Genomic DNA, 8,138 nt, shown 5'->3' with positions numbered 1-8,138 from the left:
TTTGCAATAGTGGTTGCACTAATTTACATTCCCACTAATAGTGTATGAAGATTACCATTTCTCCATATCCTTACCAGTATTCGTTAATGCTGTCTTTTTGATCAAAGCCATTTTAAATGGGGTGAGATGATATCTCATTGTAGTTTTGATTTGCATTTCTCTGATGACTAAAGATGTTGAGCATTTTTTCATATACCTGTTGGTCATTTATATGTTTTTTTTTTCCATAAATGTCTACTCAGATTCTTTACTTATTTTTAATTGGATTATTTGATTTTTGCCTATTGAGTTGTTGGAGCTCCTTGTATATTCTAGTTATTAATCCTTTGCTAGATGGGTAGTTCGCAAATATTTTCTCCCGTGCTGTGTGTTGTCTCTTCAATTTGTTGATTGTTTCCTCTGCTGTGCAGAAGTTTTTTAGCTTGATGTGATCCCATTTGTCCAATTTTGCTTTGGTTGTTTGTGCTTTGGGGATTAGCTGCAATTTTGTATCTGTTAAACAACTTTTTCCTATCCTCTGCCCTCACCCTTCCCAGCCTTTAATAACCACTATTCTATTCACTACTTCTGGAAGATCATTTTTTTTTCCTGGATTCCACATAGGAATGAGAATATGTGGTATTTATCTTTCTGTACCTGGCTTATTTTATTTAACATAATGCCTTCCAGGCTCATCTTTGTTGCTGCAAAGGACAGGATTTTGTTCTTTTTTATGGCTGAATAGTATTCTATTCTGAATTTTATTCTGAATAGTATTCTGTATATGTACCACCACTTCTTTATCCATTTATCTGTTGCTGAACACTTGGGTTGATTCCATACCTTGGCTAAAAATATGCAGTGCTTTATGAATTTGCATGTCATCTTTGCACAAGGGTCACACTAATCTTTTCTGTATAGTTCCAATTTTAGTATATGCGCTGCTGAACTGAGCACTAATCTCCCTATTGCATTCATCATATTTTCTAATACTTCTAGAGATATTACAGGCAAGATTAATCAGTGTTAACTACTTATATTAGAATAATGATTCAGGTTATATCTTTTAAACAATAAGCTGTCAAATAAATATTCCAGGATACCTGGTAAGAGCTAAATTTACAAAGAAAGGTAAGACATGGTCCTTGCTCTTGAGAAACATGTTTATTGAGAAAGGCTAGAAACAGACATGGTAAACATTAATGAAGGTACATAAACGAGTGTGAGAATATAAGGCATTCACACAGCTCTTAAGGAGAGCTGGGCTGGGGCTTCAGAATCCTCAGGACATTTGATCTGAGCCTTGAAGAGGACTTTCATTCACTCAACACGTATTCATTATGTCAGTTATGTTCAGATGCTAAGTGAATGGAATTGGATTTTCTAAGAAGAGAGACACAAGGTCAAAGCAGGAAGATTGTATCCAATCTGGAGCCAGAAAACTGACAGTGAAAGGGAAGGGAATTAATATCTGCTTCACACCTATTGTCTACCAAGTGCTTAATCCTCCCACCAGGTCTAGTTCAAGCATTTTTATTCCCACATTATAGATGACAAACCTGAGTTTCAGAGAAGTTACTTTGCTTGGCCAGGTTCATTGAGCATGTATGAATTAGAGCTGGAGTGTGAATGTAGCTGGTCTCCTTCCAGAGTCATGCTCTTTTCCATTCCCGTGGCAGCTGCCTTCTTGTACAAGCATAGAAACAGAATAAGACGAAGAGAGAATGAGGGATTGCACCAAAGGCAATGTGGTTTTAGTAGCTGAGATGTGTTATGCTTCAGCTGGAAATAGAAGCCACGTAAAACAGTAGAACATAAAATAAACAGCATAGGCTTTAGAATCGGAGATGTGTGGGTTTATATCCTGGCTCAAACACTGACTAGCTTTGTTGTCTTTGATTCTGAGCTTAATCAGATGCAGATCAGTGATAATAATACCCATTGAATCAAAGTATAGTAAAGTACAGTGTTTATTTTAAGTAAATGTGACACATAGTAGTTGCTTTAGCCAATGTTACTTCAACTTTCTACTTAGATTGCCCAAGGAGCAGCTATTTCTTAATGTTTTGCAGCAAAGAATTTCATTAAAAGAGAGAATTGATATGTAGCAAACAAAAAGTAGCCATTCATATTTATTTAAATAATGCTCATTTATTGCCTTCATATAGTAATATCATTGGCCAAATTCTATATGCAAGGGGTTAACAGCACTGGCTTTGGTTCCTGTGTAGACTCTGCCTTGCTTCTTCCCCTGTATTTTTATATTGCTTTGTCTGGGACACTGTGACAGCACTCAAAGTCCAAAAGGCCTAGCATGGGCCTTTTGTCCACCCATCACCTACTTACAGAATGCTTATTGGTTTGGGTTTTGAGATACACTTCCTGAGCCATACTCATATTACCTTTATGACATTAATGTTAATTTCCTACAATTACATTTAGACTATTTCTCACTATTTTGGATAAAGTTTAGCTGATTTGACCCTGCTTTAGAAACTTATATTTACTCCCAAATTCACAATGCTTGAGATGAGTCAACCTAAAGACCTTGGGCCACAATTGAGAACTCCCACCAGTTCCACAGGAGGAATAACCAGAAGTGGCACCTGACATTAAGGAATGCTCTGGTCAGACAATGACTGCATTGGAATGATTACCTTAAGATCATGGTGAACCAAAAAAAGAAAAGAAAAATTTTTTTCAATTACTGGTTGGTCATTTATAATCAGATTAAGTATCTACTTTTTGTATAATCCATGGGTAGAACAAACGGTGAATCTTAGTAGCCATACAAATGGTACCACTGCATAATCAAGTGAGCAACTTTATGGAGATTTTCTTTAAAGTAAGGCTAGCGACTAGAGTAAAAATGAACTGAGTAGTATTTCTAAGAGACTGACTCAAGTCAGCTGGTAGAGTCAAAAGTGAAAGAGCAGAATCGTCCAATTGGAGAATTTTTTGAGTGAGATACAGTCTCTTGGGTGACAGTTAAACCCAGACTGGACATGGCAGGAGCAAATGCACTCCAAGGAACAATTTCGGTGGTAGGAACAAGTTGGTCTTATTGCTTAATGGATCATCCCTTTCTCTATCTGCTGTTATGTGAGAGCTGATGAGATCCTGCCTGAGGCAGCAGGACTGTCTCAACACAGATTGTCTCTCCATCCACAGGGGTAAACACTTTACTGGAAGAATTAAAGTGAAATTTAGAATTATAGGGAAGTACCTTAGGAAACGGATATTTTTTTCTTCAGCGAACTCTTAAGAGGGCTTGTCAGTAAAGTTCAAGCAAGCAGGTGTGCTGAAAATTGCTTTAAAACCAAAGAGACAGTAGGAGGCATGCATATGCCAGAAATCATAGCCCCCGTGAGAGAGACAAGCCCATTTTTCAGCAGGAGCAGCTGTTGGTGCATCTGCAGACAGGTTGTTGTCAGGAGTGTTGAGCAGAGAAATTTCAGGAGAAAGGTGCTCATGAGAAAGGAATAGGCGCGAGGTCTCTAGTGTATGAGATTCAGCAAGGAAACCTGGGTGATGGGCTCAGTCCTGGGCTGACATTGTTAGAATTTAGAATTTCATCTGAGATTGTGAGGCTGGACAAAAGTGGCATTGAGACTTTACATTGGAGTTTGTTAAATCCTGTGCAATAAAATTGCAGTTCACTCTAATGAAACTTCCTGGGAAGACTATTAGTATTAAACAGAGAGACTCTCCCCCCAGAAATAATGCTAAATCACAGTCACAAATAATTCCAGGTCCAGTTCAGTACAAGGCAGAACATGATTGCACTTTTTAAATTAAATTCACTCTTACTGCTTTGGCAGTTGCCATCTTCTGAAATTAATAGGAATAGAACACGTGAGCCAAAGGGCCAAGGGTGGCTGTACTGTGTTAGAGAGCATGATGGTGCAGGTGACGGAGGTGGGTGGGCAGACACAGGTGGGTGTGGCTGACATCTTTATTGGGCATTTACTTTAAGGAAGTAGATAGACTAAAAAGGACAAGGACTCTAACAGAATCAAAATTACACAAAATTGTTGTTGATTTTAAGGCTGAAAGTAACACCCTGTGTTTTACTATAAGAAAATTTAACCATTCTTTAGTATCTCTGTGAGCATCATGAGAAACAAAATTATCCTATATCCTTTGTATGGCCCATGCCTACAAGCAAATTACTGACCACCAGGTAGGTGGTCACTTCTTATCTTTTTAATTATATGATAATATTAAAAAGATAAGTCTTATGGGATTCCAATTCATTAACCATAACCATATGTATTCCACAAGCCTTAATGTGAATCATTTATTGAAATTCAGTAAGCGAATCATTTATTCATGAATTTAGCAAATATTTGTTAAGCATTCGCACTATGTGCCATATGATTATTTTTTGGATACAGAGATTAACAGCACTTGGTTCCTACTCTCAAGAAGTTCACTTTGAAATCAATGAGAGAGACAACAGAATGAGCAATTGCAACACAGAGGAGTAAGTGCTGTAGTATCCATATTTATAAAACATGAACAAGGAGCCCGGCACTCAGCCTGGGCATTGGGATTAGAAACACTGTCAAGAAGAAGAGAAGCTAGTACTGACCTTTGGGAAATGAGTGATGACCAGCCAAGTGGACAAGGTTGGGCAGGATGTTTTACATGGATACAAGCACAGAGGAAAGGGAAAATGCAATTAGGGAACTGAATACAGATCGAGAGAGCCAAAAAAGATAGGCACGTAGAAAATCATGGATTGAGAGGAGTCTGAAGAAACAAATTGAAGCCAGAAGCTGAAGTAGGTCATGCTAAGGCATGTAACGGTAATCAAGAGCCACTAGAAGATTTTGAATAGTAGTAATATGAACAGATTTGCAGTTCAGAAAGAAATTTTGGTGGCATTGTGGAGGATGAATTCTAGTAAAGTGAAGCTGGAGGTATGCAAGCTATTTAGGAAATTATTATAGTCATCCAGGTGAGCAATAACCAAAGCCTGAGCTAAGGGCGGGGTAGGGTAGATAGCAGGGGGTGATTTGAGATATTTAGGAAATGATGTTTGTAAGATTTGGAGGGTGAGTGGATGGAGGTGTGTGGGGAAGGGAGGATAGGTCTAGGAAATATTATTTTATGCATATTAAAAATATCAACCTCATATCATAAGAGAGTCCTATTAGTTAAGTAATAATGACATGCCTATATTACAGATGTGGAAATGGAGACAAACCCAGACAGATTAATTCATTGTACTATACTTATGAGGGCACTTTGTTGCAGCATCTTGTTGCAGATTGCAGTATCTCATTGTAGCAAAAAGAAGAATTAGAATCAAAACCACCATCTGTGTTCCTTCAAGTACCTGGTCCTGGATACAGCAATTAGAAACAAGTCAAACAAAGAATGGGGGTCACATTCTGTATAAACCTTGTTGTCCTAACCAGCCAATAAGAGAAACAATACTACAGAGAAAAACAGAGACTCTGGTCCAGATGGCAAGGTGATTACATGCTTATCTCATCCTCTCTCCCTTTAATACTCTAACGATCATGGCCATGTGTTTATTGTAGTGGGTGGCCTTGGCACATTGTTACTTATAATGGTGGTTCTCAAAGATATGATTAAATAGAATGAGGAAAAGCAACATTCAAAGCACAGTAGCTGAATTTTTTTCAAATTGATGAAATTCAAGCTCAAGTCTAAAAATTGAAAGCTTATGTAAAACAATAAATGAGATATACAAAAACATCTACCCCTAGACAGATAACAGGCAAAGTGATGAATATCAAAGTTTAAAAAGACCAGCAAAAGAAGAGAAGATATTATACAAACAGAGAGACAGAAATGAACTGAGAACAGACTTTTCATCATCCATGGGAGGTGCTGCAAATAATATGAATAAAAATGTTGACTTAGTGGGTGAAAAAAAGGCATCAATCTACAGTTTTATACTTCGTATTATTAAAGAGTGAGCAAAACAGCTATGTTTTCTCTTATTCAAATGCTGAGTTAACTATCCATAGTCTTTAAGGAAAGCCCAAGTAAAGAATGAACTTTTAACAAGGGATAAAATAAGATCCAAGAAAAATGGTAAATATATTATAGATGGTAAATAAATATATAGATAAGATATATTGGTCAATTATTTAACTAATTCTGATATTCAAACAAAAATTGGAGGAAAATACAAAAATAACAAAGAAAAATATTATAAGCAGAAAACATTAAGTATGGTAGAAATATACTAAGTATATCAGTAACTCCAACAAATATAAAGAGATTAAACTTTCTTATTAATATAAGAAAATATAATAGAGATTTCTTAATCCATCATGCTGCTTTAAGAGATACATTAAAATAAAATGACACAGAATGATTAAAAACTAAGAGAAAGGGAGAAAGGAGAGACAATATAAAAGGCAAATAACCAAAGGAATGCTTTATTATAATATAAGCAATATTAATATGTCATACAACATAAGACAAATAGCAAAGAGTATCAAATGATAGAAGTGATACAGTGAAAAAAGGAACAATTTTAACAATATGTAATGATCATAAGCATGTATTCATTATGCCAAAATATATGAACAAAAAATTAAAATAATTAGAAAAATAAAAAGTTAACCCAGACCAAAGACTTTAATACATGTCTATTAGACACAGAAAGATCAAGCAGACAAAAAAAGTCAACATCTAAATAATTGGAATAACCATATTAACAACTTTGAATATATCTATCTGCTTCTATATCTATGTCTACCTTTTTTAATCACTGTTTATAAAACTCTATGCTCAAAAAAATCCAGGCTTTTTTCAAATATACCTGGACCATTTTAAGAAAATCTATATTCTAAAAAACAAGAGACATTTCCACAGATTTTAAAGAATCAATGTTATATCTGCTATATTTTCTGATAGCTAGGACTTCAATAACTTTATATTTCAATAGTGTAAAAGTGGATAATAAATTTTACAATATTTTAAGTACATATACCTATATAACTCCTGAGTGAAAGGAAAAATAGAAATAAAATAATATTTAAAAGTAAATAGCTAGCAAACCACCAAACATAAACTTAGTGAACTAAAACGGTGTTTAAATTAAAACATAAATATAATATATAGTTCTAAACTATTTATAAATAAATAAATATTGATAATTTATGGTTAAATTTTCAACTGATAAAGCCAGAAAAATAATAGAATTAATACAAACAGTAAAAGGGAGAAAAAAAAAACAACAATTAAAGCATATATTAATCAAAAAGGAAGCAAAAACAAACCAACAATGTAATAAAGATTAAAATTAAAAGTTGTTACTTGAAAAAAATTAGCAAAACAGATTTTAAAAACCTGGCAACACTGCTCAAGACAATCTGCGAGAAACACGTAAACTGCAAAAATAAATTAAAAGAGAAAGAGTAAGCAAAAATTATGTATTACAGACCACTGAAATAACAATTAATAATTCCTTCTTTCTTTTTTCCTTACCCAATTTTATACATATCCTACTCAGATTGATTTAGAGGCATATATAATCCCTGTCTTAGACAATGTTGGAACAATTCCCTATCTTTTTGATAAGGCTAAGGTAACCTTGATTAAAAATGAGTGAGAAAAATGCAAGAAAATATGATGATTGACCAATGTTACCATGAACACAAATTTAAGTGTTTTTAAAAAAGCAATAAAAACTTAGAAACTATATTTAGCATCATAAAAAGAAAACTAGAGTTCATACCAGCAAAGTAAGGACAATTTGACAGAAGAAAATAAGCTGTTCTTCAACAACAGATTAAAGGGCAATGATATTATAAACATCTCAGTAGATGCAGAAAAATAATTGAATAAAATAAAGAATTTATGGATGATAAACAAAAAGTTATAGCAACATAAGAATGGATGAGCATATCTTTAATTTGATAAAGAATATCTAATGAATTGACACATAAAACATATGACTTGAAACTTAATGATAAAGCTTTATGAATTGTGAAGAACAAGAAAGTCTACAGTCTGCCAGAATGAATGAGGGTGATCCATTGCTGTATAAAAGTTTTACCTTCAAAAATCTACCATTTCTTTATAATTTTACACATCACCAATAATGAATTTGAAAAGGAATGACAAAAGATGCCATTAAAATGACAATGAAAGTAAAAAGATACTTATGA

General features: G+C 34.3%; 1 non-coding gene across 1 annotated transcript; it reads right to left on the bottom strand.

Annotated features, from left to right (window-relative positions):
* Positions 1 to 829: 829 nt before the first annotated feature.
* LOC138383526 (U6 spliceosomal RNA) lies at positions 830 to 936 on the bottom strand. The gene has a single exon (XR_011233596.1). It is a non-coding gene; the product is annotated as a U6 spliceosomal RNA (small nuclear RNA).
* Between the last annotated feature and the right edge of the window lie 7,202 nt (positions 937 to 8,138).

The sequence above is a fragment of the Eulemur rufifrons genome, chromosome 5 (genome assembly GCF_041146395.1).
Source record: "Eulemur rufifrons isolate Redbay chromosome 5, OSU_ERuf_1, whole genome shotgun sequence".
NCBI classification, from domain to species: Eukaryota; Metazoa; Chordata; class Mammalia; order Primates; family Lemuridae; genus Eulemur; species Eulemur rufifrons.
This window is presented reverse-complemented; position numbering and strand designations above follow the sequence as displayed.